We start from the raw sequence: 15,600 nt of genomic DNA on the forward strand, positions 1-15,600 counted from the left end.
ATTATGTACACATCTTTTGCCATAGGCAAAGTTGTTTAAAGGTACTTTATTTTCAGAGATAAAGAAAATTCCATATACTCACTATCAGTACAATAATAGTTATAATGTTATAATGTTCTTTTGTATTACTCCTTCATAGGAGTTATTTATAAATATATATTTATTGATCTTCTGTCTTTATAAAAATGTTTTTCTAATTTCAGTTTTTAACTGATACTTACCTGAGCATGAACATTTGTTTATACTCAGTAAATATAAAATTAACAGATAATACTGTCATTACTTAGTATCTTTTTAGTGCACACAAGGTTTAGATATTGTTTTAACTTTCTCATTCCATAGTGTTACAGACTACTTAATTTGATTGACAGGTGAAGGTCACAATGTAGGAAATTAAATAAACATTTTATAAATTATGTTAGAATAACAACATACTGCTACAAATTTATTTAGAGTTTTCATTGAAAATTGCCCCAATTGTTAATTCATTTTTTTCTTTAAAGCCTTGTCAGCAATTATCATTTATAATAATTAAACAAGGCCTGCTGTCTCCTACCAAATATTGAGTTCCTTTTGCAAATTTACTGAGTTAATTATCTTTATAACTATCATTTGTTCCAAACATCTGTGTATTTATTTTCCTATAGCATTCATGCTTATGAAATCTTTACCCTTTCATAGATTTTTAATTTCTTATTGAGTATGAGTACCAGTTTGTCTCTCTTTTCCTTCCCTTCTATGTACATACATTTCTTTTTGTATATCTTTATACATCTTCCTACCTCTATCTATATCACCTAATATATTATTATAATCTCATGGAACTAGGAATGACAACTTTTATTTGAACATTATTATACCTGAAGATCAATTTTACCATCCACGTAAATTGCATGATGCTGTCTCTTCTTAATATGAATTACTGTTTTGCAATGATGCAAAAGTTGATAATTTGACCAGCTGTGATTGTAGATTTGACAACAATACTAATGTATGTATGTATGTATGCATGCATGTATGTATGTATGTATTTATACAGTCCAGATGTTTTTCCCCAGCTAGTCCACCTCCAATTGTTCCATTCCCATACCTCCTACCTACTAACTCCCCTCCCTGCCCCCATCTCCAAGAGGATCAGAACTCTAAACTTCCTGGGGCCCCCAGTCTCTTGATGGTTAGGTGCATCTTCTTTGCCTGAATGCAGACTCAGGAGTCCTCTGGTATACATGTGTCGGGGGCCTCGTCTAAGCTGGGCCTCATCTAGGCTGTCTGGTTGATGATCAAGTTTCTGAGCAATCTCGGGGGCCCAGGTTAATTGAGACTGTTGGCCCTGATACAAAGTTTCTCTCCTCTTCAGACTCTTCCAGCTTCCCACTAATTCACACAGAGGTGTAAGCAGCTTCTGTTCATTGTTTGGGTGCACATATCTGCATCTAACTCTCAGCTGCTTGTTCAGTCTTTAGGAGGGCAGTCATGATAGGTCCCTTTTTGTGAATGCCCTATATCCTCAGTAATGGTGTCAGGTCTTGGGGTCTCTCCTTGAGCTGGATCCCACTTTGGACCTGTTGCTGGACATTCTTTTGCTCAGGTGCTTCTCCATTTTCATTCCTGCATTTCTTTCAGACAGGAAGAATTTTGGGTCAGAGATTTGACTGTGGGATAGCAACCCCATCCCTCACTTGATGCCCTGTCATTCTGCTGGAGGTGGGCTCAATAAGATCCCCCTCTCCACTGTATAGTATTTTATCTAGGGTCCCCCCAATCCCTTTGATTCCTGAGAATCTCTCACTTCCGAGGTCTGTGGTACATTCTGGGAGGTCCTCCCAACCTCCTTCCTCCTGAGGCTACCTCTTTCCATTCTTTATGCTGGCCTTCAGGGCTTCAGTCCTTTTCTCCCAGCCAATACCAGATCATGTTCCCCTCTCCCCAAACCCACATTCAGTTCCCTCCCCTGTCTTTCCCTCCCTTCCCCCTTGTGCTTGCTTTCTTCTCCCTCCCAAGTAGGACTGAGGCATCCTCACTTTGGTCTTTCAGCTTGTTGAACGTTTTTAGTTCTGTTGACTATATCTTGGGTATTCTGTAATATTTATTTATGTATTTATGTATTTATTTATTTATGTATTTATTTATTTATGTATTTATTTATTTATTTATTTATTTATTTATTTATTTATCTAATATCCACTTATAATTGAACATACCAAGCATGTCCTTTTGGGTCTGAGTTACCTAACTTAGGATGATGTTTTTTAGTTCCATCCATTTCCCTGCAAAACTCAGGATGTCCACCTTCTTAATAGCTGAGTAGTAGTCCATTGTGTAAATGAACCAGATTTTCTGTCTATTCTTCTGTTGTGGAAAGCTGAGTTGTTTCTAGCTTTTGGCTATCACAAATAAAGCCACTATGAACATAGTAGAACATGTGCTCCTGAGGTATGGTAGGGCATCTTTTAGCTATTTTCCCAAGAGTGGTGTTTCTGGGTCTTTAGGTAGCTTTATTTTCAATATTCTTAGGAACCTCCAAATTGATTTCCAGAGTGGTTGTACCAGTTTGCAATCCCACCAGCAATGAAGGAGTGTTCTTCTTTCTCCACATCCTTACCAACATGTGTTGTCACCTGCGGTTTTGATCTTAGCTATTCTGACTGGTGTAAAGTGGAATTTTAGGGTTGTTTTGATTTTCATTTCTCTGATCACTAAGGACTTTGAACATTTCTTTAGGTGCTTCTCAGCCATTCAAGATTTCTCTGTGGAAATTCTCAGTTTAGTTCAATATTCCAGTTTATGATTGGATTGTTTGGGTTTTTTGGTGGTTAGCATCTTAAGTTCTTTATATATTTTGGATATTAGCCCTCTCTTGGATGTGGGACTAGTGAAGATATTTTCCCAATATTTAGGATGCCGATTTGTCTTATTGACTATGTCCTTTGCCTTATAGAAGCTGTCCAGTTTCATGAGGTCCCATTTATCAATTCTTGATATTAGAGCCTGAGATATTGTAATTCTGTTTTGGAAATTTTCCCTTGTGCAAAAGAGTACAAGGCTCTTTTCCACTTTCTCTTCTATTAGATTCAGTGTATCTGGTTTTATGTTGAGGTCCTTGATCCACTTGGACTTGAGCTTGGTGCATGGTGACAAATATGGGTCTATTTTTATTTTTCGACATACAGACAGTCAGTTAGACTAGCACTGTTTATTGAAGATGTTTTCTTTTTTTCCATTCTATATTTTTGGCTTCTTTGTCGAAGATCTAGTGTGGGTAACTGTATGGTTTTATTTCTGGATCTTCCATTCTACTCCATAAAATAGAACAAGAAAGAATACTACCTAATCCATTCTACGAAGCCACAATCACTTTGATACCTAAACCACACATGGACCCTACCAAATCTCACTTATGAATATCAATGCAAAAATACTCAATAAAATTCTTGCAAACCAAATCCAAGAATACATCAAAACCATCATTCGCCATGATCAAGTAGGCTTTATCCCAGGGATGCAAGGTTGATTCACTATACAAAAATCCTTTACTGCAATCCATATAAACAAACTCAAAGAAAAAAATCTCCTTAGATGCAGAAAAAGCATTTGACAAGATACAACACCACTTTATGTTACTAGTGTTGGAGAGGTCCAGATTACAAGGCCCATACATAAACATTATATAAGCAATTTACTGAAAACCAACAGCTAATATCAAATTAAAGGAAGAAATACTTGAAGCAATCCCACTAAAATCAGGGAAAAAAGGGTGCCCACTCTCCCTATATCTTCTCAATATAGTACTCAAAGTGCTAGCTAGGACAATAAGACAACAAAAAGAGATCAAGTGGATCCAAATTGACAACGAAGAATTAAAGGTATCACTAATTGCAGATGTATGATAATATACATAAGTGACACCAAAATTTATTAGAGAACTTCTTCAACTGATTATCAACTTCAGCAAAGTGGCTAAATAACTCAAATAAATCAGTGGCCTTCTTGTATAAAAATGATAAAAAAATGGAGGGAAACCACTCCATTCACAATAGCCACAGATAATATAAAATATCTTGGGGTAACTCTAATTTAACAAGTGAAAGATCTGCATGACAAGAACTTCAAGTCTCTCAAGAAAGGCATCGAAGAAGATCTCAGAAAATGGAGAGATCTCCTATGCTCATGGATTGGCAGAATTAACAGAGTAAAATAGCCATCTTACCAAAGGTGATCTACAGATTCAACAAAATCTCCATAAAATACCAACACAATTCTTCAAAGACATGGAAAGAGCTATTCTCAAATTCATCTGGAAAGGCAAAACCACAGAATAATATAAACATTTCTTATCAATAAAAGAAGGGCTGGGGGAATCACTATCCCTGACCTCAAGCTCTACTACAGAGCAATAGTGATAAAAACTGCATGGTACAGAGACAGGCAGGTTGACCATTACTACTTTGTAATTGCAAATTTCTTAAACAGTCTTCAAATTGACAATTATGTAATAGGAACAATATCTACTTTATATAAATATGTGTTCAAGAACCTAGAAAAAAGCTCTGTGAGGCATAATGTATGCAATAACAAAACAACATCTGCTGAAGAACATAAATACTAGAGTATACTGAAAATACAATCACAATCATCATATGTAACAATAAGACTTATTTTGTCATGTTATAACAAAAGGAAGGGGCTAATATAGTGTGAGGGATTCATTAGAGACTGGACAATGGAACAAATCTATAGACAGTAGTAGGTTTAACTGGGGGTTTAGCATAGAAACGTTATCTATGAAAAGAATGTACAATATTGTACAATATGGAGTGACATGGACTATGATTTCATAGATTTAATACAGCCTGGACTGAGCGTTTCTGTGATTAAGCAAAGAATGGTGGAGAAATGGCAAGGAAATAAATGCAAATATAGATATTTATGTAAAAAATAATAAAAGGTGATTTATTTCTTTATTAATAGAAACAATTGGAGAGTTTAAGAAATGGAAATCATCGAGCCTGAGAAACTAGTAATCAGAGAGTTCCCAAGTGACGGTGCAGGAGAAAGCCCTAGTATGATAGGTTGTACTTTATTACTTCACCTATTATGAAAATAATGTAATTGGTTGATTTATAAAGTACTTATGGTACAACAGATAGCATGAGCTAGTTGTTTGTGGCTCATCTTTCCATACATTAGAAGCAATGCAGGTGTAACCAAGGTTGCCAACACACATTATTTTGTGTTAAACTAGACAGGAAATATCTAATTATATAAATTAAATGCTAGAAAACCTATCCACCATCCACTTTATGAAGAAATGAGAAATGAACTTTGCAATGATTTTTCTCTGAGGAAATACATTCAGACATTATTTCAGCCTCCGAATTCCTTAAATCATGGTTAATTGCCCTCACCAAAGTTTCAATGAAGAGATGCTTGAGATTTTTTTTCACAACCAAGAGAACACTTGACTAGAAATATTAATGACACTGAGAAAGCAAACAATGGAAAAATCTACCAAGCCATGTTTGTCTTGTCATGGAAAAATCAAAATTAAATCTTGAATCACAGTATATTACATAATTGATGGATTAAAAATTGCCACCTTTGGCTAAAATCAAACAATAAACATATCACAGAGTGGAAAGTAAGTAATTCAGAAGTACATGTATTTTGTTGATTCGGATTTGAAGATACTAACATATAATTGATAACACAGGATGAAATACTGTGCAGATTTGCACAACTTTATTCTGTCTCCTAAGGGCTGTAAACTCTGAAGATAGGGTCCATTTTATGACTCTGTTGTAAACTGGAAGTGATTATGGCATATGAAGTACTAGGCAGATTTTCCACAGATTTTAACATAAGCGATAGATATACTTTTACTATTTTTAACTATGAGTACTTGTGTGTGAGTATGTGTACAAAAGTAGGGTACCTAAGAATACTAAGGGCTTTGGATTTCTCATGGACCTGGAGCTACAGTCTGTTGTAAGCTGCCTGACGAAAGAGCTACAAATCTAAATATGCAAGAGCGTCATCATTAAATATATCTCCAGTGATAGGGCTTTGTCAATTTGAGCATAAGAAAATTTTAAAAGTGAAAAATTAATGTTTGGTTACATCAATTCCATACATTTGCTATTGCTGAAACTGAACTGACGATCTAGATGAGCAGGACTGTGTGAGCAAAGTTGTTCTTATCTAAATCACAACCCATTGGAACTCAAATGAAAACAGCACTTAATAATAATGCTTACAATATATTTAAAACATTAAACATTAATATATTTTAAAACGTACACAGGGATTAACTTTGATTTATGAAATGGAAGTGCTTATTATACATGGATTAGTGAAAATAATGTGGATGTTGGATAAGGAATTCTGGTGGTTTTTGTTCAGAGGCTACTGCAGTGGTTCTCCAACTTTCTAAAGTTGTGACTCTACCCTTTAACAATGCTCCTCATGTTAGGTTATTCCAAAGTTTTACAATTATTTTCGTGGCTCCTTCATAACTGTAGTTTTGGTACTATTATGAATAATAACATAAATATCTGTGTTTTTTTTAAGTCTTACCAACCCCTATGGTGGTCATTTGAATCACAAAACAGTCATGATTCTCTGGCTAAGAATGCTGGGCTAGAGAATGATGGATTTAGAGATGTAAATAATGAATTACTATTTTGTAAACTATGAATATTATGATAATAACACAAAAGACTTAGGAAAGTGTCCTGTATAGTATATTTTTTAAAATGAAAAATAAAACCATACTCTGGGAAGGAGAGAATTTTGTGTGATTCATGGATCTTTTATGGCCTTCTCAAATTATTTCATACACAAAAACAATTATGAATATCTTTGGTAGGAAATATTCTATGCAAATATCTGTTAGCTATAGAAATAATTTTTATTCTGTAAAAAGTCATGATGGATAAAATATCAGTAATATTCTATTTTAGCTTATAGCTACACTATTGTCAAGGTTAGTTAAATATGCATTAGATTCTGTGGAGAAAAAAATGGCCTATCATTAGGCAATGTCACGAATTGTGTTTGTACAAGAACAGTGAAGTGAAAACAAATGAAATCATTTGATTGGTGGATCAGAAAGCAAACATAAAAATATGTTACAAGGAGGTCTAACTTTTATCTCTGGTATTTTAGAATTGTATTTATATATGCAAAAACACAAAATTACTTATTTAGATGGGTTTTTCGAATCCTCAGTGCCTATCTAGCACTTTCCAAAATTATATATAGAAAAATTCCATCATCACAGAAATTTCCCTCATCTGTTATTCCAGGAAATACCCAATCTGTCTATGTAGCTATCACCATGTCCCAGAATAATCCTACCCCTGATTTATATTATACTGTGATATTATTCTTATTTGTGAATTTCCTATGAATGATAAAGTACAAGGGAACATATCTAGTATGTTCTATTTTCCCAATTCATTGTATTTTTAAATGCATATAAGAGTTATGTTTTCTTTTCCTTTTAAAAATATTTCTTTGATGAAACTGAGGAAGCATGTTCTTAACTTTAAATTGCATGTTTAGGGGACTGGAGAGATGGCTCAGTGGTTAAGAACACTGACTTGAGTTCAATTCCCAGCAACCACATGGGGGCTCACAACCATCTGTAATGGGATCAGATGCCCTCTTTTTGTGTATCTGAGGACAGCTACCGTGTACACACATACATAAAAATAAATAAATAATTCTTAAAAAATAAATTGCATGTTTAATAAATACATTATTCATTTAATTTTTTTATTTACAGGAATGATTACATACTTTTATACTGCTGAGCAACTTAAATAAGTTGATTTCTAAATACAATATCTGTCTTCAATTTCTCAGATCTTTCCATCATCAAAGGTTAAATTTTCTATTTTTCTGTTTGTGTGCTTTTAGATGTATTTTGTTAGTTTGGGGAAGTGATAATAGCAATATGGAGGTTAGTGTTGCAAAGCTAGATTGACTTATGTAGAGGAATTTTAATCCAGCAACATGAATTAAATACAGACTGGAATAAAGACATGTCCTTATTACACACGTCTAATCTCAAACAGTGTAGGCAAAGTTAACTGGTAGAAAGAAACAGCCATTTTGGAAAGTGACTTCTAATTGAATAGCAGTCAAAATCACAAATCAGAGAAAGATTTGACACAATGAATCAGAGATAGTATGTACTCAACTCTCATGGAAACAAATGAGAATGAGAGTGTATTTCTTGAACAACAAAGGAAGATTGATACCAAACAGTATATAGTGTTGTAGGATAGTTAGGATATAGAATCAAGACATAAAATATCATCATGCCATAAGAGAAATTCTTTCTTTGTATCATGAAGAGAAATCAAGAGTTGATAGCAATGCCACTTACAGCAGTCATCCATTAAAACATACCAATGTTTTTGTCATAAAATAATTTGGCATAAATTTACTAAACACAAATTTTGGTGTCTAGACATTAATACCTCATATTTACGACTGTTAATACATTATTCTCATCCATCCTCTTTTATAATTCAGATCTTATGCCAACTATTGTTTTCTGTCATGAAGAATGTTGTTACAGAAAATAACCTTTGATGTAGTGTTTCTTCTAAATATAAACATCAAATATATTGGCTAAGCATGATGATAGAACTTATATCTCACACTGACTAGATAAAAGACAAGTTTAGTTGCATCTCTCTATTGCACACTCTTATTCTGTAAGCTTTTTCTCTCAAATGTGAGGCAAAATCATCTATATAAATCTGAACTACCATTCCTTTATACATACCTAAACGGAATTTAGATACTAAAGGAAATGAACAGAATTCCTACTCTAAAGGTTAATCCTATACACTGAATACAGAATATTCTGTTCATGCTTTGGTCTCATTGTTTTGCCATCATACATGAATGTTGTTAGCAAGTCCATCAACAATCAGGTTGACATTAGCAAAAAAGTGAATCTTCCTCTTCCTCTTGTCAAAGTCAATATACTAATAATGAGAAAATTGTTCCTCCTATAAAACAGTAGTTTAATTAAAATCACATATTTGAGAAATTAGCAAGAACAAATTTCACTACAAAGAACAAGAAAAGATGAAACAGAAATAGTGGTCTCACTGCATTTCAAGTAATTACACAATTGTATATTCCATAAATATATGACAGGTTTCATAAACAGTAACTGAATGTTATCTCACTATATCTCAAGTAAGTACAAAATTGTCTATCCCATAAATATCTTACACATTTCATGAAATGGTAACTGAATATTATATTCTTAACCAAATAGTTATTTTAATTTTAGTCACTTTATTAAAAACATATTTGTATTTGAATTAATGTGATCTCATAAACATGATAGTGAGTAATAAATAGATTTACTAATTTTTAAAATGTTTCTTCTTAGAAAGTCTCAAAATACACAAATACACAAATGATAAATTAATTTTTCATGACTATATTGACTACCATTCACCTTTACAGTATACAGAGAGATCAAAACTATCCTGAAATTTCAAAATTCACTGGGCTATTTTCTTTTCTTTCTTCTTCATTTTAGTTTTTCATTTCTTTGTTATTTTTATTCTTTAATCTTGTTTCTTTTTTCAGTCCAGAATTTATCCCCCCTCTTGGTCTACACTCTGACTATTCCAAAGTCCATGCCTCTTCACCCCATTTCCAAGAGTGGATGTCCAAATCCTTCACCCCCACTACACTAGACCTCCCCACTCTTTTGGGCCTCAAGTCTCTTTAGTGTTAGGTGCATCTTCTCTGACTAAGTCCAGACCTCGCAGTTCTCTGCTATATATATGTGGTGGTGGCCTGATATCAGCTGGGATATGCTCCCTGCCTGGTTCATGGCTCAGTGTTTAGAGAATGTGTGGGTCCAGGTTAGTTTACACAGTTGGTCTTCCCATTGGGCCTCCCTCCTCCTCAGCTTCTTCCAGAATCCAACCATAGAGGTCACGAGCTTCTATCCATTGGTTGGATAGAAGCTCATGAAACAGATGCTTGTTGGGTCTTTTGGAGGGCAATCACGATAGGCCCCTTTCTGTGAACACATCATAGTTCCAGTAACAGTGCCAGTCCTTGGGATTGCCCTTTGAACTGGATCCTACTTTGGGCCTGTCATCCAAACTCCTTTTCCTTAGGCTCTTCTCCAATTTTGTGACTGCAGTTCTTTCATACAGGAACCATTCTGGGTCAGAGATTTTGACTGTGCAATAGTAACTACATCCCTCCACCTGATGCCCTATCTTTCTACCAGAGGTAGGCTCTGCAAGTTCCCTCTACACACAGTAGGGTATTTCATCTAAGGTCCCTCCTTTTGAATCCTGAGGGTCTCTCACCTTCCAGGTCTCTGGTACATTTAGAGAATGACCCCACCTCTTATCTCCTGAGGCTACCTGTTTCTAATTTTTTTTGATGGCCCACAGGGCTTCAGTTCTGTCCCCCCCCCCACACTAACTGATCATGTTGCCTCCTCTCCCTCACTATCACTTCTGATATCCTAGTCCCTCCCTCCCTCTTCACCCTGTCACTGCTTTCTTCTTCCCCATGAGTGGGATTGATGCATCCTCATTTGGGTCCTTCAGCTTGTTAACCTTCTTGAGTTCTGTGGGATTTGTCTGGGTATTATGTAATTTTGGCTAATATCTGCTTTTTAGTGAGTACATACCATGTAAATCCTTTTTGGTCTGAGTTACCTCACTAAGGATATTTTCTAGTTTTATCCACTTGCCTGCAAAACTTATGCCCTGGTTCTGAATAGCTGAGTATTATTCCTTTGTGTAAATGAACCACATTTTCTGCATCCATTCTTCTATTTGTGGGACATCTGGGTGGTTTCCAGCTTCAAGTTATCACAAATACGGCTGTTATAAAACATAATGGAACACATGCCCTTTTGGCATAGTAGGGCATCTTTTGGGTATATGCCCAAGAGTGGTATAGCTAGGTCTTTTGGTAAATCTGTTAAGAATTTTCAGAGGAACCTTTAGATTGATTTCCAGAATGGTTGTACTAGTTTGTACATCCCCAATGTAGGAGTATTCCTCTTTCCCCACATCCTCCCCAACATGTGTTGTCACCTAAGGTTTTTGACCTTAGCCATTCTGACTGGTATAAGAGGTAATCTCAGGGTCATTTTGATTTGCATTTCCCTGATCACTAAGGACTTTGAATATTTCCTTAGGAGCTTCTCAGTCATTCGAGATTCCTCTTCTGTGAGTTCTCTTTTTTGTTCTATACCCCATTTTTTGATTGGGTTGTTTGGTATTTTGGTGGTTAGCTTCTGGAGTTCTTTATATATTTTGGATGGTAGCCCTGTATCAAATGTGGAGTTAGTGAAGATGTTTTTCCCAATTTTTTGGTTGCTAATTTGTCTTATTGACTATGTTCTTTCCTGTACAGAAGCTTTCCAGTTTCACGAGGCCCATTTATTATTTCTTGCTCTTAGAGCCTGAGTCATTGGAGTTGCATTTAGGAAAATTTCCCCTGTGCTGACTATTTTTATTGCTAATTATAATCTTTTAATAGAAAAAAATTGCAATACATTCCAATCACGGTTTTCTCTCCTCAATTCCCCCAAAATTATCATCTCCATCTCTCCAAGCATACAACTCTATGTCTTTCTTTCTCATTTTATAAAACCAAACAGGCAAACAAACAAACAAACAAAACAACAACTAGAAAATAAAACCAGGATAAAGATTAAAGAAAAATAAATGCAGCTAGGAACAAACACAATCACAGAGTTTCCTAGCCAGGCAATATGCTAAGAATAAGAGACTTTGGAATAGCCAGCCATAAACAGAATGCTTCTATCAAATCCCTCATCTCAGTACTCAAGGAATACTAATGAAAAATATGAGGCATGTCCTTTCCATATATATTTGTGATTTCAAGTCTAGTGATTTTATGGGTTTCCTGAATATGCATGCACAAATGAATTGGTTTTGGTTTCTTGTGCCTTTTCTTAGATTCTTTTCCTTTTGTTTTGTTCAATTACAATGTGATAGTTTTTTGTGTTATCTTATTTTCATATTATTAGAAAGATAAACTATCTTTGCAGTAAAAAATCATAAGAAGCACACACACACACACACACACACACCATAAAAAACACAAAATTGAATACCATAACATATAAGCAAAAAAAACCCAACAAGATAAAATATGCCAAAAAAAAAAAACCAGACGGAATATTTATGTAATGAACATTGAGCTTATATTGTGTTAGTCATCAACTTCTGGGCATTGTACATTGGCTTAAATGTGCTTAGGATATTTAGTGAGACTCAAGTGAAGAAAATTCACTTTTTAATTGCTAGGGGGTACAACTTCTTAGGAACTATGGGCAGTGTTCACTTCCTCCTCTCAGTTCTAGGACCCAGTCTGGCTTTAACCTGATGCATGGTTCCTGTGAGTTCATATATGCACAAACCTTGCAATATGGAAGACAATATCATATTTGTGTCATTCATCTCACCTGGGTCTTACAATCTTCAGTATTATTTCCAGAGGTCTGAGAGTAGGGGTTTTAGGAAAATATTTGACTTAAGACTCAGAGTTCCAAATTTTCTCATTTTCTGTAACATACAGGTGGTTCATTTGATGTCTCTTATGGTGGTCTATCAACCAATTTTGTTTTACTGCCTATGAGTATTAGAGAACTTTGGTATTCTGAAAAAAAAACCTTGCAAATACTGGAAGAAGAAAGTCAGACTTTAAGGAGAAACAAGAGGCTAGTGCAATTGATTATTGCTGGTATAGCAGCTTTAATTACACTGCTGCTTCTTTAATTGCTTTGATCCAATAAATAAAGATAGCCACTTTTGTTAATAATTTACCAAAAAATATTACTAATGTTTTGAGTATTCAAGAGGATTTAGATAGGCATTTGGAACAATGAATTGATGCTCCTTATGATAATATTTAAATTATTGAAGAGGAGATTCCAAGTTTAAAATAAGAAGTCATCTTGAGTGTCATGCTTAGTACAAATGGATTTGTATTACTTCTAAAGTGTACAATGATAGTCACCATAATTGGGAAAAAATTCAAAGAAACTTGTAGGGAATTTGGCATAATTCTAACACCTCTCTAGATGTTTTAACTTTACACATCAAGATAATAAATTTAAAGAATGTAACTCCACTGAGCTTTGATGATGCAGACATTGCTGATAAAATAATTTGTGGCCTGAGGTCAGTATTTTCATCTTGGTTAAGCTTCAAGAATGGCATATATAGCTTGATTTTGACATCTGTTTTTGTATTGGGAATACTTTTTTCTTGCTCATTGTGATAAAAACTTGCCTTTAACAACATTAACATGTTGGCAGGAAAAAGACATGGCTTGAAATTAAAATTGGATTCCAAGACATGTTATTAATTTAACAAATGGCAGCCAATGATGGGTAAGATTGTGCACAGAGCCTTACCCACCTATGACAGAAATGCATTGCTTTTGATAATACATATTCCATGATGGGTAACAAAGGCAATATTATCAGAACATCCCAAGAAAGGCGCAGTCTTGTTTATGAAATAAAAAGGGGGAAGATGTGGAGAGATTTTGGAACTGCCTTGCAGGAATTTGGAAGAAATTTGATTCTTAGCTTTGGTAAGAATATTTACACTTGGGCTAATGCAAAGCTCCAGGTAAACTCAGCCCAGGAATGTGTGACATTTTTTTTATCTTGGTCATCCTGATAAGCCCCTAGACACAGTGATAGTAGGACTTTGTTTATTGCATTGTTTGTTCCTTGACTGAATTTGTTTATTGCCTTGTTTGTTTCTTGTCCTGAACCTGACCTTATTCATTGAATGTACTTAGAACGGTATAATAGCATGCTGGAGAAAAATAAACCAGCTTCAGCCTCAGCACAGACTGAAGTCATGTTATAATGTTGTCTAATTGTCTTTTCTTTTCAATCTGCACTCCTTCCCTTGAGACCCAGTTGATGACTGAACTGGCTTGGTCACTTATGGCTTAAGAGGGTAATTCTAAAATACTGAGAAGTCAAGACAAGAAATAACTAGAGCAGAAAGGTGATAACCACATCTTTAATAAAAAAGAAGAGTGGGTGTTCTGTAAGTTGGGCAAGGCTTTGAACCTCCAAACCCAGTCCCTAGTCACACACGTCCTACAGCCAGGCCATATATTCCTAGTGCCCCATACTATCTGTAGATAGTACAAGCAATTAAGACCAACCTCTTAAGTAACTGAGCTTATAATGTGTCCTTTCTCATTTGTACCATGAAAAAAACTAGGTATATTTTATGTTTTAGAAGACCTTGTGCTTGTAGTGTCACTAAATTCTCTTTTATATTCTCTTCTTTCTATCAATACCAACAAATTAATAAAGAAAAAGATAATTCTCTGTCAGAAAATGATCTTTTCTATTATACTTTCAAAATATTTAAATATGTAATAAGCCCATTATCTCAGTTCTATTTTCATGTTCATTTTCTCACCTAAAGCAAAGTTGTTCTTCTAAATTCTCAATATCTTTCTCCCTCCAGTGTAGCTGTTTTGACTTCATTGGGATCTAGATCTATTATTTACATTTGGGAATTTTTATCTTCTAGTTCATGCCTGGATGTGGCAGTAAAATTCCACCCCACAACATATTGATCAAAATAAAACAAAGTCTATGCATCCTCAATTAGTTTTGCTTCATTCCTTGGAAACTAGCCAAATTAAAAATCAAAGAGGTCTAGGAAAATGCAAATGATGGTCTATGATACATTATATTGTATTTGGGGCAGAGAGACTCCCACTGTGAGAAAGCTGAAACTCACAATAATGACATCACCATTTCTGAAACTTTGGTCGCATGAGTGTAATGTGCTATGATAGAGACCAGAGAAGAAGAGCTAAAAATAAACTGAATTGTGCTGGTCTCTATGCAGCAACTCTGTTGCATAAAACTCCCATCATTTCTATGTTGAGACAAATTAGCCTTAGAAAGCTTGGGAAGTGTCACAAAAATCTGGCTGTGTATATTCCTTTTCAAGAACCATGAAAAAGTGAAAATAATGAATAGACATTTGAAAATTTTGGGGTAACATGTAGCCTAGAGGCTATTGAAAGAAAGATCCAATGTCTACCAATTCTTTCTAAAAATGGAGTAGATATGCATGTTACTGGTGTATTTATTTTAATTGTTTATGAGTATAGTATTTATCTATTCGGGAAAATTAACCACAACACAAAAATAACCTGGGGAAATGTATATCTATATTGTAAACATATACTAGAAAATTTGGGAAATGAAATGTCCATATTTTCTGGGTGAAATGTCAATAACTTGAATAGAAATTCACCAATAAATTATAAACATATACATTTGGTTCTTAATAGAGGGCACTAACATCTCAAACCCATATTAGTTTATTTATATGTGAATCTATGAAGAGTTTGGCTAATGCAGTATATTAAAATATTGGTGCTCATCCTCCATCACTGAACTAAGATGCCTTTGCAAGAATACTCTGATATGTGTACATGTTTTTAAAATCTCAAATATCAAGTTCTAAAGCATTCTGATAAATCTCAGCAAAAAATAGAGAAAGTACAAAA

Source organism: Rattus norvegicus, chromosome 7, assembly GCF_036323735.1.
Source record: "Rattus norvegicus strain BN/NHsdMcwi chromosome 7, GRCr8, whole genome shotgun sequence".
NCBI lineage: Eukaryota > Metazoa > Chordata > Mammalia > Rodentia > Muridae > Rattus > Rattus norvegicus.